Here is a 20850-nt window from a genome sequence, read left to right on the forward strand (position 1 = left end):
GTTCCACCACACTTATTATGAAGCTCTAAGTTCCCCCAACATCCCCACTATCCACATACACTATTTTATGGGTTCAAGAGGCAAATCTTTTCAATTATTTATTATTCAATGGCATCCTCATAATACTACTTCTTGACATTTTTAAATCATAAAAATGAAAATATTTCCCTTCACAAACACAACCACACACCCCATCCCCACCAGTAGAATACACCTTAGTTCCACTTTTCCTAATACAGCTAGACCATAATATTCCTTGAATCAATAATTAATGCCTACATTATTCTGCTAATGTAAATGCCACTTACAACTGAGATATATATTATGCTATCAGGAGCTTTCCTTATTTGGGACTGCTTTTAATTTTTCCTTTCTTTTTTTTTTTTAAGGGAGTCTGTTTATAAGCACACCACTTACTTACAAATGTAAGTGATTATGACAACTGTTTTTATTGCTGTACCCTCCTTGATATTCTCATGGCCTAATAAATAGCTCAACCGTAACACTGATAATATTGTAACATTATTATATAATAAAACATGAACTCCTTGAGACACGGGCTGTGTCTTGTTCATGGAGATATGTCTCCCCTGCCTCCTACTGCCCTCAATACCTAATCAACTGGCACTTATTTAATTCCATTTTTGTTGAAAAGGAGGCAAAATTTTTTGCTTTTAGTAGTTGGAGACAAGCATAGGGAGAGGAGAGTTGAGGGAAACGGTTAGGAAAGAAGTAACACATGAGTGGAGGATAGAGGAGACTTGAGTGCTTCAGTCCATGGGGTCACAAGAGTCAGACATGACTTAGCGACTGAACAACAACACATGAAACTTTTTGAGAAGAATATCCTGAATAGCTGCCTTTAATCAAGAGTTATCTATGAGCTAGGCATCATTTTAGGTGAGGTGTAGATATTATATCATCCCCATGAGGTAGGTATTATTATCACCATTTCACAGATGAGAAAAAGATGTCCAGAGTTAAACAATGTACCCTCCATCTCATGGGCTGAGGTTCAAATCTGATCAAAGCTTGTGTTGTTAAGCCATATCACTACACTGAGGGAGTAGCAACCACAGTTATCTACAGGCATGTCGATTGTTAAAAATTTGAGTGAAACAAGTCCATTCAAATGAAGAGGGAAGAGTGAGGACTATAGCAATTTGAAGCTAGAATTTTGGATTTTTTTTTTTTTTCCGCTGCTGCTAAGTCGCTGCAGTCATATCCGACTCTGTGCGACCCCCATAGATAGCAGCCCACCAGGCTCCGCTGTCCCTGGGATTCTCCAGGCAAGAACACTGGAGTGGGTTGCCATTTCCTTCTCCAATGCATGAAAGGGAAAAGTGAAAGTGAAGTCGCTGTCATATCCGATTCTTCCAGACCCGACCCCATGGACTGCAGCCTACCAGGCTCCTCTGTCCATGGGATTTTCCAGGCAAGAGTACTGGAGTGGGGTGCCATCGCCTTCTCCTTTTTTTCCCATGAGAAGCTGTAATTTTGCCTCCTGAATTGCAAATGTTGTTTACTAGTTTTAATTTAAAATGTAAAGACTCGAGATAAAACATCTGCAAACAGGCTATCAGTTGGCAAATTTTAATGAATTGCCTTCCCCAAAATAAGTTTTGAGCAGCCAGGGGGCAGCAGGAGCGTGTCATGGAGTTTGAAATGGATAGACTGGAAGGCGAGTCTAGCGCACTCGGCAGTTTTGCAGAGAGCAGACGCAGGAAGCCGGGAGGTCCAGCTATCACGTTGCAGAGCAAAGGCCCACAGAGCTGGAGGAGGATGAGGTAAGGCCCCACTGTTGGTGCACATTCCGTCTTCTCCAGGCATCCCTCGGGAGGGCACATTCCTCATGGTCAAGTGGCTGAGCTGTTGACTTAAAAGATTCTTAGAATATTCTGTTCAGTACCCCAGTGGGTTTTTCTTGCCTTGGACACAATATCTTAATAACTAGGCAATGCCTTGGACTGTGGGACCTCCATAATAGTGAATAGGAAGACTTTCATAACTCTGGGCCCCTATGCAGAGTTCCTGGGGCCTGGCAAGTCCCTTTAGGTCCCGTATCTGTTGATGTCTTTTTCCCATCCCAGAGAAGAGTGCTGGTCACACCACCAAGTCACGGGCTAACTCTGCATTCTTTCTCATAAATTTTAGCTTCTGCAGAAAATTGGAAAATTGATTCTTGTTCATATAGAATCTTCAGTTTCTTTTTCAATTAAGTTTTTTTTTTTTTTAAGTTACTTATGGTCACCTCTCGGAAATCTAAATAATCAATAAAGATATCCCTCCATGAATGCAGCAGGCTCCCTGAGATTCTTTAAAGGTTTTGGATTACAACCAGTGGAAAGATGATGATGCAAAGAGAAGCTTTCCACATATACAGATGTAAGAAACAATCAACAGATTGAGATTTGACTGTGAGTTGTGAAAAGAAAGGGTCTAGAGGTGATCATGGAGAAGGAAACAGCCACCCACTCCAGTGTTCTTGCCTGGAGAATCCCATGGACAGCGGAGCCTGGTGGGCTGCCGTCTATGGCGTTGCACAGAGTCAGACACAACTGACACAAATTAGCAGCAGCAGCAGAGGTGATCAACTACTTCTCTCATTAAGGGGCTGGTCACAAAACCCATCTGGACAGTCAGTTGGCAAGTGTATTTCAAAAAATTTCTCTCCTTTTCCTAATATCCTCTCTCCCTACCATCCCCACTCAAAAAAAATACCCCAGCTGAAAATCTTCTTGGTAAAAGGAAAGAGAGAGGAAAAAGTCAGCCTAGGGTAGCAAGGCTATGCATTAGCCAAGCTGGACACAAAGCGAAGATTGAAATTGCTCCTAGAAAAGATGTGAAAAGGTCCTTTACTGTTTACTGCAATATCATTGTGACTTGGTTGTGTTCTAATAGTCCCCTGGGGAAATGATAACTATAGATACAGTGCTCCATGGAGCAATGCTTCTGTTGTTCCCCTACTGCACAAGGCTTCTCAGAGATGGTGCCCTGGAGCTATAACCCTCATTTCTTTGGAACATTCACAATCAACACTAAAGTGCTAGCAGATAAAGATCCCAGAGATATTGTGCTACTTTCTCAATGAAAATAAGTTGAGGCTACGCTAAGTTCCATTGCAGAACAGAGCACAGTATAATACCTTCTTTGATGCATTTTTTCCTTCCACCATGGGCATGTAACATATGAATAGTCCCCAACATATGCGTGCTCTGCTCTTCCTCAGTTCTCTCGGGCCCTCTTCCATCCCATCTTCCTGTTCCGGTGCATAGCAGACAATAACCAGGCAGTGCTCTGTCCCTGCTGCCCCTGTGCATACTCCTACCCCGCGGGCTTACAGCAGCTGCAGCAGCAGTACTTTAATTTTTTTTAATTGGAAGATAAATTGATTTTCAATGTTGTGTTGGTTTCTGTCATATATCAACATGAATCAGCCATAGGTATAACATATGTCCCCTCCCTCAGTACTCTTACTGATGACTGTCTTTTACAGACTCCCCTACTCTCAGCTTCAGCTACATTCTCTCTTTTAATCCTCACACCAATCCTGTTGTTCTTACTTTCAACCACTAAGTGTTTTTTGTTTTTTGTTTTTTGTTTTTGTGTGGGGTGGGTATTTATTTTTTATTGAAATATAGTTGACATAATATATAGGTTTCAGGTGTATAACATAGTGATTCAATTTTTTTTTTTTACTCCTTCAACAAATTCACTTTATTTTTTTATATTTCTATTTTTTTTAATTTTTATTTTATATTGGCTCAGACAGTAAAGAATCTGCCCACAATGCAGAAGACCCAGGTTTTATCCCTAGATTGGGAAGATCCCCTGGAGAAGGGAATGACAACCCACTCCAGTATTCTTGCCTGGCGAATTCTGTGGACAGAGGAGCCTGGTGAGTTGCAGTCCATGGGGTCACAAAGAGTTGGACATTACTGAGAACCTAACACACACAGCCAATTAACAATGTTGTGATAGTTTCAGGTAGACAGTAGAGGTACTCAGCCATATACATACATATATTCATTCTCCCCCAAACTCCTCTCCCACCCAGGCTGCCACACAACATTGAGCAGAGTTCCCTGTGCTATACAGTAGGTCCTTGTTGGTTATCCATTTTAAATATAGCAGAATATACATGTTGATCCCAAACTCCCTAACCATCTCATTCATCCATTCTTCCCTCCTGGCGAGAAGTTCATTCTCTAAGTCTGTGGATCATCAAATGATTTTTATGCTTTACTTTGTTGATAATGGTTTATCAGAATGACTGATTTACAGATACTGAACCATCTTTGCATCCCTGAAATAAATCCTACTTGATAATGGTATATGATGCTTTTGATGTATTGTTGAAATCAGTTTGTTAATATTTTGTTAAGGATTTTTTTCATCTATGTTCATCAGGGACGAATTTCTCTTTTTGTTTGTTTGTGGTGCCTTTGTCTGGTTTTGGTATTAGGGTAATACTGCCTTTATAGAATGAGTTTGGAAATGCTCCTTCTTCACGTCTATATGGCAAAGATTTTGTCATTTTACAGATGAAAAAAAATTAAGTCATAGAAGTAAAGGGAACAATTTGTCCAGAATTACAATTAGTCCAGAATGTAAATACAAGACAATTTAGATTTCAAATCATTGCTCTTCCCATCAGCTTGCACCGGACTATTCACACACTCAGCTCTTCCTTTCTTTTATACATCTCCAGCTCACTCATTAAGCATGTTCTCTTTTTTCAATTAATTTTATTGAAGTTGACTATGTGGATCACAATAAACTGTGGAAAATTCTGAAAGAGATGGGAATACGAGACCACCTAACCTGCCTCTTGAGAAATCTGTATGCAGGTCAGGAAGCAACAGTTAGAACTGGACATGGAACAACAGACTGGTTCCAAATAGGAAAAGAAGTACGTCAAGGCTGTATATTGTCACCCTGCTTATTGAACTTATATGCAGAGTACATCATGAGAAATGCTGGACTGGAAGAAACACAAGCTGGAATCAAGATTGCCGGGAGAAATATCAATCACCTCAGATATGCAGATGACACCACTCTTATGGCAGAAAGTGAAGAGGAGCTTAAAAGCCTCTTGATGAAAGTGAAAGAGGAGAGCAAAAAAGTTGGCTTAAAGCTCAACATTCAGAAAATGAAGATCATGGCATCTGGTCCCATCACTTCATGGGAAATAGATGGGGAAACAGTGGAAATAGTGTCAGACTTTATTTTTTTAGGCTCCAAAATCCCTGCAGATGGTGATTGCAGCCATGAAATTAAAAGACGCTTACTCCTTGGAAGAAAAGTTATGACCAACCTAGATAGTATATTCAAAAGCAGAGACATTACTTTGCCGACTAAGGTCCGTCTAGTCAAGGCTATGGTTTTTCCAGTGGTCATGTATGGATGTGAGAGTTGGACTGTGAAGAAAGCTGAGCGCCGAAGAATTGATGCTTTTGAAGTATGGTGTTGGAGAAGACTCTTGAGAGTCCCTTGGACTGCAAGGAGATCCAACCAGTCCATTCTGAAGGAGATCAGCCCTGGGATTTCTTTGGAAGGAATGATGCTAAAGCTGAAGCTCCAGTACTTTGGCCACCTCATGCGAAGAGTTGACTCATTGGAAAAAACTGTGAAGCTGGGAGGGATTGGGGGCAGGAGGAGAAGGGGATGACCGAGGATGAGATGGCTGGATGGCATCACGGACTCGATGGACGTGAGTCTGAGTGAACTCTGGGAGATGGTGATGAACAGGAAGGCCTGGCGTGCTAAGATTCATGGGGTTGCAAAGAGTCGGACACAACTGAGTGACTGAACTGAACTGAGAGTTGATTTACAATGCCATGTTAATTTCTGCTGTACTGCAAAACTACTCAGTTATATATACATATATATTTTTTCATATTCTTTTCTGCTATAGTTTGTCACAGGATATTGAATATAGTTGCAAGTGCTATACAGTAGGATCTTGTTTATCTATTTGATAAATAATAGCTTGCATCAAGCATGCTGTCTTTTTAAGCCACACTTTCTGTGACCCCTTTCTCTTTGCTTCCTCTTGCCCATTTTCGTGTTAAAAAATCTTTTAAACATGTTAAAAAAAATTTTCCCAATCATTTTTTTCTTGACTTGTTTGATATGTGAAAAAGTAGTAGTAGGCAGGTACCTATCAAATGAAACAAAAGTTGTGCCTTTACAAGTAAAATGTAGACATAATAAGCAACACCACTATTCAAGGATTTAGGAATATCCAAAATTCCTCCAGAATTTCTACAGGAATGTGTATCCATTTTCTCTTTCTCAAATGAAACATTTTTTTTTCCCTTAACCATCAGCAGTAAACAGTGCTATTTTCAGTTTGATCTAGTTTTCACTCTAAAATTGGAATGTTTGGAGTTGAAGAGACTTTTCCAGGCTGACCTGGGAACCCAAACACAAAACATGCTATGGAAAGCCAGGAAAAGGAAGCTCTGATTAAGTCAGGACAACAGTCTCCCCTCTCCCATAACCTTATTCATCAAAGGGTTGTGGCTTATTTTTTTCACGAGGGTAATTATCTCAATGTGTTTATCCTCCTATACCATTCAGTTGCCTGCCTGCTTGATCAATGAATGCATTATTCATATTCCTTCCCTTAGTTTCTTGTTATTCTTCATTATTTCAGTCTCACTGTCAATTGTCCACACAGCATAAAGTGGGTACATGACGTTTTTGGGTAATTGAGAGATGAGATGAGATCCAGGATTTTACTTCTCGTATCTTGACTCATTCCTTAGTTTAGTGTTAGGAAGACATGCTTTGGTGTCCTTAGAAACTACATTTTACCCTAAATATATTTTTATTAAAAGTCTCATTTATTTATAAATTCAGTGTCTACCTTTTGGGCCCTTTCTGTGGTGTGCCAAATGGTCCTTGCTCAGAAATAGAGTCCTGACCTAGGATTTATGAAAACTGGATCTGATTTTGTGTTAAAACCATTTGTGTGACCTTGGGCAATAAAATAATTCTGTAATCCTCCCTACGAGTGAGACACAGTTACTTTCCTCAAAGAGAACTTGGCACCGTGAACTTTCATTTGTTTCAGCCTCTGCCCTCATACTAAAACAGCTTATACTTTATGTGGGGAGATTAAATGCAGACAGAAAAAAAAACGGAGGACAAGTCAATGCAAACTATAATCAAATAAATATTGTCACGTATCTAAGTTCAGTACAGTTCAGTCGCTCAGTCGTGTCCTGCTGGGATCCAGCCCCGGTGGATCCAGGGTGATTCAAAGGTGGGGACAGAGTCGGCGTCCTTGGAAAAATACATATTTAATTACAGATATATAGAGAGATTAGAAACGGATAGTGTATCAGGAAAATTAGTGGAGAAAAAGAGGCTGAATAACTTGGTTTATATGGAATAGCATCCATGCTCCAGATGGGAATTCAGCCAGAGAAATGGGGAGCAAGAAAGAAAAGACATGGGGGAATCAGTCTTTCCAGAAACTGATCCCGATTTCTTTATTTTTAAGTTTGCTTATATACCTTTTGTTACACATAGGGATGAATACAGAGTCACATGGGGGTCAGCAGTCCTGACCTTTATCAAAATCAGGTACTTCACATATATGTATAAAAAAAAGGTCTTAAGGGTTTTACATCATCTTCTGGGCATGAGACCTGCTGACATTTTACGACCCTTTCTTTCTAATAACGAAAAAACTCATTTTTTCCAAGGGTGATTTTTCTTAAACCAGGCACCACCCTCCAAATAAAGTTACATTCCTATAGGGTGAGGGTGTAGTGAGTTACAGTCAAGAAAGGAATTTATTTAACCCAAGGTTAACATGATTAATCTTAAAGGTTAATACTTATTTCTCCTATATGCTTAAAGGTTAATACTTATTTCTCCTATATGCTAGTTATATTCATTATAAGGACAGGGAATATGGAGATTTAGCAGCAAACATCAGCCCAACAAACGAAAATCCTTTCCCCAATGTTCCCCTTAAGATCTATTTAGTCTTAAGATAGTGATAGTTACATTTGTGCATAGGAAGGACACAGTGATTTATAACAAAGTACAGTGATCTATTGCAAAAGAGAAAATCCATTAACTCAAAAAGTCTAGTATTGCTAACCTTAAAAACTACTATATTTCCTTTTCTATATTCCAAATACATTGATTAATATATTCCCAGGTGCCTAAGGATATGGAGGCCTGGCGGCAATCATTGACTCAACAATGAGAAAAGCCCTATGCTAATTAAGATTCTCAAAATACTCCAAAACTCTGTGCTGTTCATGGTTGAGAGGTAGTAAACAATCATGTGCTGTAGTGGCAGGAGTATGGATAATCCTGTCACACAAGCTAGTCTGTCAGCAGAGAGGTTTGACCTGAGACACCCTTGTCACACCCAGGGCAGGGAATTAGCAGCAATTATTGGCACAACAAATGAAAAAACCCTTCACCAATATAATTCCTAACCAACCCACTATACTGACAATTTCCAACTTCCCAAAGGAATTTGCCTTTAGTAAGTCTAAAACATCTTGTGCCTCTCAGGTTGGGAGGCTGTAAACAATCACATGTGGCCGGACGAACCTATACAGGTGGGCTAGATAACCTTCATAGGAGTCCGTAAGCTGAAACACTCTTGTCATGCCCAGGAATTTTTATTGACTTGGAGCTGCACGTTTACTCCTTCTCCGAGAGAAATGGTGATGGGGGAGAGCCCCCTGTAAAGTCAGAGGTGTAGGTGAGAGCATGAAACAGACTCTAGTTTGGGGGGTAGATGCTCGGGAACAGGGGGTTTCCTGAGGCTTGATCACGCCTTTGCGTATGCCAAGCCTTCTTCCTCATGACCTTTGCCATGGGCAGAGTTCCTCACGCTGGCCCCAAGCAGTGTTCAACCTTTGCGACCCCATGGACAGCAGCACACCAGGCCTCCTGGTCCATTACCAACTCCTGGAGTTTACCCAAACTCATGTCCATTGAGTCAGTGATGCCATCCAACCATTGCATCCTCTGTCGTCCCCTTCTCCTCCTGCCTTCAATCTTTCTCAGCATCAGGGTCTTTTCAAATGAGTCAGTTCTTCACATCAGCTGGCCAAAGTATTGGAGTTTCAGCTTCAACATCAGTCCTTCCAATGAACACTCAGGACTGATCTCCTTTAGGATGGACTGGTTGGATCTCCTTGCAGTCCAAGGGACTCTCAAGGGTCGTCTCCATGCCACAGTTCAAAAGCATCAATTCTTTGGTGCTCAGCTTTCTTTATAGTCCAACTTTCACATCCATACATGACTACTGGGAAAACCATAGCCTTTACTAGATGGACCTTTGTTGGCAACGTAATGTCTCTGCTTTTTAATATGCTGTCTAGGTTGGTCATAACTTTCCTTCCAAGGAGTAAGCATGTTTTAATTTCATGGCTGCAATCACCATCTGCAGTGATTTTGGAGCCCCCCAAAACAAAGTCTGACACTGTTTCCACTGTTTCCCCATCTATTTGCCATGAACTGATGGGGCCAGATGTCATGATCTTAGTTTTCTGAATGTTGAGTTTTAAGCCAACTTTTCACTCTCCTTTTTCACTTTCAAGAGGCTCTTTAGTTCTTCTTCACTTTCTGCCATAGGGATGGTGTCATCTGCATATCTGAGGTTATTGATATTTCTCCCAGCAATCCTGATTCCAGCTTGTGCTTCATCCAGCCCAATGTTTCTCATGTATCTAAAAATGCTATCAAAAGTCAGAAAATGGATATTCATGTAGACAAACATTGTTGGCAATGATTTAATGGAGCAGAAGTGGTTAAGATGAGTCTAAGAACATGGATAGGTGTGTTAGTCTGCTCCAGCCATCATAACAAAGCACCATATATACTGGGTAGCTTAAACAACAGGAATTTATTTCTCACAAATCCAGAAGCTAGATCAAGGTGCCAGCTGATTTAGCTCCAGATAAAGTCAATCTTCCTGGCTTGTAGCTTTCTCGATGTGTGCTCACATGACCTTTGCTGGGTGCTTGAGCAAGAACGGAAAGAGAGAGCAAGTTCTCTGTTGTCACTACTTATAAGGACCAGTCCAGTGGGATTATGACCTTTATGAGCTAGTTTAATCTTAATCACTTCTTTAGAGGCGCCTTCTCCAAATATAGCCACACTTCATGCTAGGGTTTCAACATATGAATCTGGCAGGGGGTCACAAACATTCATTCCATAGCAGTAGGATATGACCAAAGAATGTGGGGAAAAGTGATCTGAACCAAGAAAAATAAGGAGTTAGGGAAAGCATATATATATATAAATGACAATTTTTAGAGTTTGATTATAGTTTGCATTGACTTGTTCTCTGGTTTTTGTTATGTGCATTTAATCTCCCCACATAAAGTATGGCATTAATTATTTCTAAACAAATAGCTATTGAGCACTTGCTCAGGGCCATGCACTGTTCCTGGCATATGGGCCACCCTCATGGGGTCACTGAGTGTTGGACACAACTGAGCAGCTTCACTTTCACTTTTCACTTTCATGCATTGGAGAAGGAAATGGCAACCCTCTCCAGTGTTCTTTCCTGGAGAATCCCGGGGACAACAGAGCCAGGTGGGCTGCTGTCTGGAGTCGCACAGAGTCGGACACGACTGAAGTGACTTAGCAGCAGGAGCAGCATGGAGTTATTTCCAGCAAATGGCAACACACATATACATATTAAGGCAATTATTTAGAAATGTTATCAGATGTGAGTACTATGAAGCCAAGAAGAAAGTCAAGCCAGAGATGGGAGTCAAGGGTAGACATGGTGAAGGGGAGAGCTGAGATGTTGCATTAGGGTGGGCAACCTAGGCTTCCTGAAAAGAAGAGCACTGAGCGAAGATGAGGCTGATAGTGAAGCGCATAAGTCAAGGGAAGTGTTCCAGACAGAGGGAAGATAACATGAAAGCCTGAAAAGCAGACAATTCTTGACATTCAAGAAAGAATGAAGACGCCAGTGTGGCCAGAGGGGAGTGAGTGAGGGCAGGGTGTGAGACGGTCAGAACGGGTCTCAGCCACTGAAAGGACTTTGCGAGCCAATGCAGGGTTTGAGCCAACAAGATCCAGCTCTTTCAAGGCTCACTGTAGCTGATGCACCTAGAGTTAGGAGCTGGGAGGCCACTAATTTTTTATTGCATTAACCAGACTGGACATAATGGTGCTTCAGACCAAGGTGGTTGTAAGGCCGTGGGAGCAGTGATCTGATTCTGGATGTATGTTGACAGTGATGCCAAGAGAACTGGCTGTGATTTTGCGTATGATATTTACATACAGCACTAGGCTCATCTCCCTGTAGTCAGAGCACTTCTACCTCCCTACTCCCACTCCACTGCTGTTACTTTGCAGGTGGGAAATGCAGGACTCAGAGAACCTCACTGAGTTATCAGAGGTCTTTGTTAAAGGATTAAGAACCAGAATTGTTTCTGTTTGCAATATAAATATACATGTAAGTTCATCTTACCTTGGTTTAGTGTTCTCTATGCTGTTAAATATGAAAGATCCTCAATCACTTCTTGAAAAAGTGCAGCTCAACTCTCCCTATTTCCCTTTTTTCCATTTATTTTTCTCCCAAGCAGTTGCCAACATCACACATGTACTTGTATATTTATCATCTATCTCCCACACTAGAATATAAGCAGCAGTTTTTCTCACTTGTTCATTGCTGTATCTCTCCAGCCTGGAAAAGTGCCTGGTAGATGTAAATTGGTATTAAATGAATGTGCTCATGCCTGACTGTGTGGAATAAAGAAGGAGCAGGGGTGGAGAAGAGAATGAAAGAAGAGAGGAGGGGAAGGAGAGGAGGAGGAGAAAGAAAAGGAAATTAAGCGACAAAGCTGCTTTAGAAGCACACATTCCTCAGTACTAAGAGACTCAGGAAATTGGTGTCTCGGGGGTAAAAAAACCACCTGTGAATGCAGGAGACACGTGACATGGTGTTCAATCCCTAGGTCAGGAAGATCTGCTGGAGAAGGAAATGGCAACCGATTCCAGTATCCTTTCCTGGGAAATCCCATGGACAAAGGCCCTAGGTGGGCTATAGTTCATGGTGTTGCAGAGTCGAGAACACGACTGAGCACACACACATAGGAAATTCAGATTCTCCAGCTTTTTAGGTCTCGTGTATCCACACACATATACACAAGCAAATAATAGAGTTAAAATTTAAATGTAATAAAAAATAAATGAGAGAATCATTAGTTTTTAAAAAACAAAATTCAGGGACTTCCCTGGTGGTCCAGTAGCTAAGACTCTGCTCTCCCAGTGCAGGGGATCCAGATTTGATGCCTGGTCAGGGAACTAGACCCCACATGCCACAACTAAAAATTCTTGCATGCTGCAACAAAGATAGACGATCTCACATGCCACAGCTAAGACCCAGTGCAACCAAATAAACAGCTTTTTTTTTTTTTTTTTTTTAGTTAGGGTGATAAGCCTTCAAGAAAAAAAAAAAATCTTTAAAAAAAATCAACTTTTTATATATTCTTTTCCCAAAAATGATATTGAGCCTGCACACATTTTCTTTACTCAAGATTTGAAAGCCTGCCAACTTCCACTGGGAAGGAGAAGAAATCTATGGTAAGAGTAGCAAAGCTATGACATAGATTGTTTTTAATGAGTATTGAGCAAATAAGTAAGTGACAACATTCTTCCCAATAATGCTACACTTGTGGTTTATAATTCTAAAGCCCCTCACAGAAGAAAATGTGCTACATGCTTATGTATAAACTGAAAAAGAGCTGAAATTTCAGGTCACAAGGTCACAACTCTGAAAGCTGGCCTTTCCAACCCACAGCGTCTAATTAATCAAAATGCAGTATGGCCAGCAGGCATGGGAGTGATTTTCTGCTACTGAATCAGCATCACTGTCTCTTGCAACTCTTCCCAGATCTGGGCACAGTTTGAATTGTTTGATAACATACTCTTGGAAACAATAAGTAAATATTTTCAATTAAACTATATTTCAGTTCACCACTTACAAATCATTTTTTAATGTATTTTACCCATTCAGTGGACTAAGTGGAGCTCCCTTCACAAGGAGGGAGGCAAATTACTTAAACTCAAGTCTTTCCATGGTCCCTGTGCCCAGTTTCTTCCATTCACCACTTGAGACCTTTCTCCGCCCTTCTCCACTCTCTTCTCCCACTCTGCCCACTGTGCCTGAAAAGCCCTTGGCCTGCAGCAACCAACTCCTGGGATTCTGGCTTCTTACTGGGCCCAGCCAATGTGAAGGAGGCAGGGTGGGCAACAGAGAGTGGGCCCTTCATCTTTATTTCTCCTGCTCCCTTCCTACCAGATCTCAGCGAATGAGCTCTGTCCCTCTAGCCAACATACTTCCTTTCCAGTGAGTGTTAGTGTTGGTTGCTCAGTAGTGTCCAATTCTGTGTGACCCCATGGATTATAGCCCACCAGACTCCTCTGTTCATGGGATTCTCCAGGCAAGAATACTACAGAGGGTTGCCATTCTCTTCTCCAGCAGATCTTTCCAACCCAGGGATAGAATCCAGGTCTCCTGCATTGCAAGTGTATTCCTTACCCCCTGAATTATCCTCTGTATTCCAGACACGGCCTCTTCCCTCTCTCCTTCTGTCCTAGAGATGGTAACATGTCAATAGCCCCAAATATTGCAGTTGTTTTCCTTGAACTTGGCTCTTGCTTTGTAAATAGTCCTTTTATTGAACTCTCCTCAAATCACCTGAATGTGTCCTCTATTTCCTGCTAAGGGCTTCCCTGATGGCTCAGTGGTAAAGAATCTGCCAGCAATGTGGGAGACCTGGGTTCTATCCCTGGGTTGGGAAGATCCCCTGGAGAATGGAATGGCAACCCACTCCAATATTCTTGCCTGGAGAATTCCATGGACAGACCATGGGATCACAAAGAGCTGGACATGACTGAGTGACTTAACACTTTCACTTTTCTGTTTCCTGCTAAAAACCCAGTAATACACACACTTAATAAGTAACAGTAGGACCTGCACCCGGGTCTGTTAACTCCCCAACCAGACCTCTTAACCTGGCCTGTAGTCAAGGCTGTCAGGTGGTGAACCTGACTGCCCCTTTCATCTTCTAACAATGCCTTATCTGCAAACACAGATCCTGTTTCAGCCCTAGGGTTTGGATGCAGGATGAGGCTAGTGGAAACTGAGAAGGAACTGATTATTCTGGAGGAACCACCATTCCCATTCTGTTTCAGGTCAGGGGTGTAAATCAGCCTCACCTGAGATACCCAGGAGGGAAGGATTTCAGAGCCTCAGGCTTTTGCTCTTTCACCACACCAGCCAAGCTCATAAAACTGTGCTCTTCTCTATATGAGGCAAAAGCAAGTAAGACAATTTAATCTGCCTCTGAGGAATCAGAAAGAAGGTAGCTACAGTAGCAGCTGTCAGACACAAAATGGTCTTCTGGTAAACCAGGTATGCAAGCACAGTCCTGTGCTGTGACAGAGTCAAGCTCAGCACTGAAGGAGGCCACTGAGCATGTTCATGCCTGACAGGAGTTTCATTTCTTGATAAGTATCCCTGTCCTGTCAGGTTGGACTGAGAAAGAGCATTACTCCAGACACCTACGTCTTCTCAAGCGTCTATTTAGATGACAGTTTAGATATACTAAGGATGGCTGACTGTGGCCTTTAATTCTGGTTAATAGCTTGATTTTACTTGAACCATGTAAAATTTGTTTGTCAAAATTTTTTTTTTCCTCATTAGACAAAGGCCTCAAGTTAAACGTGCTTGATTTAGACCACTGAAGTGTTAAGTGTTTGTCACTATGAGAAAGAGGCTACACACTTGGGCCCTTCTGTTTCCCTAGACATGCCCTTGAGCTCTCCTCACTGCCTGCAGAAATTTAAAGATAAAATTCCACGTGGAACATTTTGCTCTCTTCCAGGGAGTGAAATGAGAACACCAGGGGAAAGGGAAAGCAGCTTTGGCCAGGGAGGAGCCCTATGAGGGTCAGAGTTGAGAAAAACCTCAGTTCCTCAGTGCTGTTGCTATAGATTTAAAATATATAGCCATGAAGGGTTTTGGCTGATTTCCCAGGGGCATATACACTCCAAATTCCTAGCTCGTCTATCAAGAGCTGTACATTGTTTAATGTTGCTTAAGACAAGCAGGGTGCTGCCAATACGTCCTTCCCTTCAGGGAGTGCTTTTCTCCTTGAATGTTTTCATCTTGGCTTGGTGGAGGCAAAGGCCATAAGAAGGAATCAAGTGCTTTGCTCTGGGTGTCACCACGCCCTGACTGCTTCTCCTGATCCTATACCTCATAACATATAGAAACGAGTCTTTTTATTCATTCTTTCTCTTACTAAGCCTTTAAGGATTATATTTGTTCCAAATACTCAGCTTAGAGGACTTCGGCAAGTGGGAGAGGTCAACAAGTCAACACAAGACTATAATCCAAGCTGATTATTGCTGAGAGATTTAGAACAACATGTTTTGGGGTTATTTTTCAACAATCTTGTCTACAACTAAATTATTAACTCATCTTTGTGATCTGACTTCTTATACTCTTCACAGTGTCCCCAGTATAAAGATGTCTCCTTTAGCTCAGTCCTCTCCAGGAAAGAGCATTATCCTCTATTCTTTCTAATGAATGGGCCTAGAAACTCTAAGTGTATCTTACACAAAGCTGTTTGCTCTATCACAGTTCCATTATGGGCTTCCCTGGTAGCTCAACTAATAAAGAATCCACCTGCAATGCAGGAGACCCCAGTTCAATTCCTGGGTTGGGAAGTTCCCCTGGAGAAGGGATAGGCCACCCACTCCAGTATTCTTGCCTGGAGAATCCCCAAGGACAGAGGAGTCTGGTGGACTACAGTCCATGAGGTCACAAAGAGTCAGACACGACTGACCAACACGGCACAAACCACACCACAGTTTCACTATAGTTGCTGTTTCATAAAGATCATTGGGAGATTTTGACTCTCTTCTCCAAGGTACCATGCCATTCCAAATAGCTAAGAAGCACAAAGGCTTTTGTGCCATGGAATTCATTCAAGAGGAGGGGAGGACTTTTCTCTTGAAGGATTTTATGTAGAATATTGAAGATGTGAACTCAGTCACTGGCCCCTAAGCAAGGGGTTCTTTCAAAACAGGAAGGACTGGCAGCTAAATGTTCTCTTAGTTAAATCCTCTGAAAGTATAAACACAGGAATTCCACTTCCTTATCAATTTACTTATCTCCAACGCCTCTGACTGATAAAGGAGGTGATCTCACATCGTTGATTGAGATGGGTAACTCAAGCTCTCTTGCAACAAGGCTTTATTTGGAATATGTTAGAGGAAAGAAAAAGGAAAGTCAGTGGTTTAGAACAATTATGGAGAAACCACCAATGAAGCTGGCATTTCTTTATTAAAGAGTTGGCTTCAACTGGGCCAGAGATTAATTGACTGGAAGGAGGAATGGCCTCATCAGCTTTCACTCTGATGTCATAAAGCTACTGTTGCTTGCTTCTCCCTCTGTCAAACAAAGGGACTCCACGCTCTTGGCAGGTCCACTTTTTTATTCTCACCACCGAAAGCCCTCATGCATTTAAATGTCAAGACCTCTGAAAAGGTACCTCAGCACTGCTAAACCAGGAAGGACCAGGAAGAGGGAGAGCAAACAGACGCTTATCTGCAGGACCAGAGGAACAAATTGGTCCCTGGCCTGTACCTGAGTGTGCAGTTGAGCCAGGCATCACAAGGACTCTGTCTGGCAGGAGGCCACAGTGCAGCCCTCTGTGGAGCCCTGCACCCTGAAAGAGTTCATTCACTCCACATGGGTGAGCAATTTCCTCCCAAGTGGCTACTCACCAATGGCAGACTCAATTACTGGCAAGATTGATGGGTCTGCCCAGCCTGCAGAATCTACCATAGTTCTCTTTTGTTCTTTGAAGAGAAATCTTCACACACAACAGCTGAAGCTCTGGGACAAATCTCATGTCGAATAATGGAATAATTCCTCTAAATGGAAAAAAAAAAAGGGAAACAAAGGGGCAAATCGCAATAAAGATTGCAGAAAGTGACTCAGGAAGCACTGACTCCCACATCTCCCTCCTACACACACACACACACATACACACACACACACACACACACACACACACACACACTCCAGAAGGGCAATAACTCCTAGGGCCAAGAGTTGAAAACCCTTTCTTACCAGTGTGGGAAAAGCCATCCACTCTGCCCACAGGAATGCCCTGAGCTCTGTGTTCTTTCTCTGTCTTCCTAGCACAGGCTTTCTGCTGCCTGGATCTGAACCTAAGGGGTTTTTTGCTTTTATCTGATTTTATCTAGAATAACTTCTTGGTAAAGCTGAGGAGCAACCCCACATCCAAGGAGCAGTGGCTGTGCAGGCACAGGAGAGCCGAGAGGAGCTACTCCACGTTCAAGGTCAGGAGGGGTGGCAGTGAGGAGATACCCCTCATCCAAGGTAAGGCGCAGTGGCTGCGCTTTGCTGGAGCAGCCGTGAAGAGATATCCCACATCCAAGGTAAGAGAAACCCAAGTAAGATGGTAGATGTTGCGAGAGGGCATCAGAGGGCAGACACACTGAAACCATAATCACAGAAAACTAGTCAATCTAATCACACGGACCACAGCCTTGTCTAACTCAATGAAACTAAGCCATGCCATGTGGGGCCACCCAAGATGGGCGGGTCATGGTGGAGATGCCTGACAGAATGTGGTCCACTGGAGAAGGGAATGGCAAACCACTTCAGTATTCTTGCCTTGAGAACCCCATGAACAGTATGAAAAGGCAAAATGATAGGATACTGAAAGAGGAACTCCCCAGGTCAGTAGGTGCCCAATATGCTACTGGAGATCAGTGGAGAAATAACTCCAGAAAGAATGAAGGGATGGAGCCAAAGCAAAAACAATACCCAGTTGTGGATGGGACTGGTGATAGAAGCAAGATCTGATGCTGTAAAGAGCAATATTGCATAGGAACCTGGAATGTCAGGTCCATGAATCAAGGCAAATTGGAAGTGGTCAAATGAGATGGCAAGGGTGAACTTCGACATTCTAGGAATCAGAGAACTAAAATGGACTGAAATGGGTGAATTTAACTCAGATGACCATTATACATACTACTGCGGGCAGGAATCCCTCAGAAGAAATGGAGTAGCCATCATGGTCAACAGAAGAGTCCGAAATGCAGTACTTGGATGCAATCTCAAAAATGACAGAATGATCTCTGTTCGTCTCCAAGGCAAACCATTCGATACCACAGTACTCCAAGTCTATGCCCCAACCAGTAACGCTGAAGAAGCTGAAGTTGAACGGTTCTATGAAGACCTACAAGAACTACCACCCAAAAAAGATGTCCTTTTCACTATAAGGGACGGGAATGCAAAAGTAGGAAGTCAAGAAACACCTGGAGTAACAGGCAAATTTGGCCTTGGAATGCGGAATGAAGCAGGGCAAAGACTAATAGAGTTTTGCCAAGAAAATGCACTGGTCATAGCAAACACTCTCTTCCAACAACACAAGAGAAGACTCTACACATGGACATCACCAGATGGTCAACACCGAAATCAGACTGATAATATTCTTTGCAAACAAAGATGGAGAAACTCTATACAGTCAGCAAAAACAAGACCGGGAGCTGACTGTGGCTCAGATCATGAACTCTTTATTGCCAAATTCAGACTTAAATTGAAGAAAGTAGGGAAAACCAATAGACCATTCAGGTATGACCTAAATCAAATCCCTCATGATTATACAGTGGAAGTGAGAAATAGATTTAAGGGACTAGATCTGATAGATAGAGTGCCTGATGAACTATGAATGGAGGTTTGTGACACTGTACAGGAGACAGGGATCGAGACCATTCCCATGGAAAAGAAATGCAAAAAAGCAAAATGGCTATCTGGAGAGGCCTTGCAAATACCTGTGAAAAGAAGAGAGGCGAAAAGCAAAGGAGAAAAGGAAAGATATAAGCATCTGAATGCAGAGTTCCAAAGAATAGCAAGGAGAGATAAGAAAGTCTCCTTCAGCAATCAATGTAAAAAAATAGTGGAAAACAACAGAATGGGAAAGACTAGAGATCTCTTCAAGAAAATTAGAGATACCAAGGAAATATTTCATGCAAAGATGGGCTTGATAAAGGACAGAAATGGTATGGACCTAACAGAAACAGAAGATATTAAGAAGAGGTGGCAAGAATACACAGAAGAACTGTACAAAAAAGAGCTTCATGGCCAAGATAATCACAATGGTGTGATCACTCACCTAGAACCAGACATTCTGGCATGTGAAGTCAAGTGGGCCTTAGGAAGCATCACTAAGTACAAAGCTAGTGGAGGTGATGGAATTCCAGTTGAGCTGTTTCAAATCCTGAAAGATGATTCTGTGAAAGTGCTGCACTCAATATGCCAGCAAATTTGGAAAACTCAGCAGTGGCCACAGGACTGGAAAAGGTCAGTGTTCATTCCAATCCCAAAGAAAGGCAATGCCAAAGAATGCTCAAACTACCACACAATTGCACTCATCTCACATGCTAGGAAAGTAATGCTCAAAATTCTCCAAGCCAGGCTTCAGCAATATGTGAACCATGAACATCCAGATGTTCAAGCTGGATTTAGAAAAGGCAGAGGAACCAGAGATCAAATTGCCAACATCCACTGGATCATGGAAAAAGCAAGAGAGTTCCAGAAAAACATCTATTTCTGCTTTATTGACTATGCCAAAGCCTTTGACTGTGTGGAACACAATAAACTGGAAAATTCTGAAAGAGATGGGAATACCAGACCACCTGACCTGCCTCTTGAGAAACCTATATGCAGGTCAGGAAGCAACAGTTAGAACTGGACATTGGAACAACAGACTGGTTCCAAATAGGAAAAGGAGTACGTCAAGGCTGTATATTGTCACCCTGCTTGTTTAACTTGTATGCAGAGTACATCATGAGAAACACTGGACTGGAAGAAGCACAAGGTGGAATCAAGATTGCCAGGAGAAATATCAATCACCTCAGATATGCAGATGACACCACCCTTATGGCAGAAAGTGAAGAGGAGCTAAAAAGCCTCTTGATGAAAGTGAAAGAGGAGAGTGAAAAAGTTGGCTTAAAGCTCAACATTCAGAAAACGAAGATCATGGCATCTGGTCCCATCACTTCATGGGAAATAGATGGGGAAACAATGTCAGAGTTTATTTTGGGGAGCTCCAAAATCACTGCAGGTGGTGTTTGCAGCCATGAAATTAAAAGACGCTTACTCCTTGGAAGGAAAGTTATGACCAACCTAGATAGCATATTCAAAAGCAGAGACATTACTTTACCAACAAAGGTCCATCTGGTTTTTCCAGTAGTAGTGTATGGATGTGAGAGTTGGACTGTGAAGAAAGCTGAGCGCTGAAGAATTGATGCTTTTGAACTGTGGTGTTGGAGAAGACTCTTGAGAGTCCCTTGGACTGCAAGGAGATCCAGCCCTGGGTGTTCTTTGGAAGGAATGATGCTAAAGCTGAAACTCCAGTACTTTGGCCTCCTCATGTGAAGAGTTGACCCATTGGAAAAGACTTTGATGCTGGGAAGGATTGGGGTCAGGAGTAGAAGGGGACAACAAAGGTTGAGATGGATGGATGGCATCACCGACTCGATGGACGTGAGTTTGGGTGAACTCCAGGAGCTGGTGATGGACAGGGAGGCCTGGCGTGCTACAATTCATGGGATCTCAAAGAGTCGGGCACAACTGAGCGACTGAACTGAAAGCTGTATTGGACCCAAAGCCTCCTGAATTTCACCTACTAGCTTTTTTCTTCCAGAGACAGCTAATATAATTTATGGTTCCAGATGCAAAGTGGGTTCCTTGTCCACAAAAGCAGAAGAAAAAGATGTTTCTTCTGTGGTCTCTCT

At 42.2% G+C, this 20850-nt stretch overlaps 1 long non-coding RNA gene across 1 annotated transcript; it reads left to right on the forward strand.

Moving 5' to 3' along the window:
- Positions 1-1698: 1698 nt before the first annotated feature.
- On the forward strand, positions 1699-18909 carry LOC138421638 (uncharacterized). Its single transcript, XR_011249567.1, has 2 exons — positions 1699-1787; positions 17290-18909. It is a non-coding gene; the product is annotated as an uncharacterized lncRNA (long non-coding RNA).
- The last annotated feature ends 1941 nt before the right edge of the window (positions 18910-20850 follow it).

Source organism: Ovis canadensis, chromosome 16 (genome assembly GCF_042477335.2).
Source record: "Ovis canadensis isolate MfBH-ARS-UI-01 breed Bighorn chromosome 16, ARS-UI_OviCan_v2, whole genome shotgun sequence".
Lineage (NCBI taxonomy): Eukaryota > Metazoa > Chordata > Mammalia > Artiodactyla > Bovidae > Ovis > Ovis canadensis.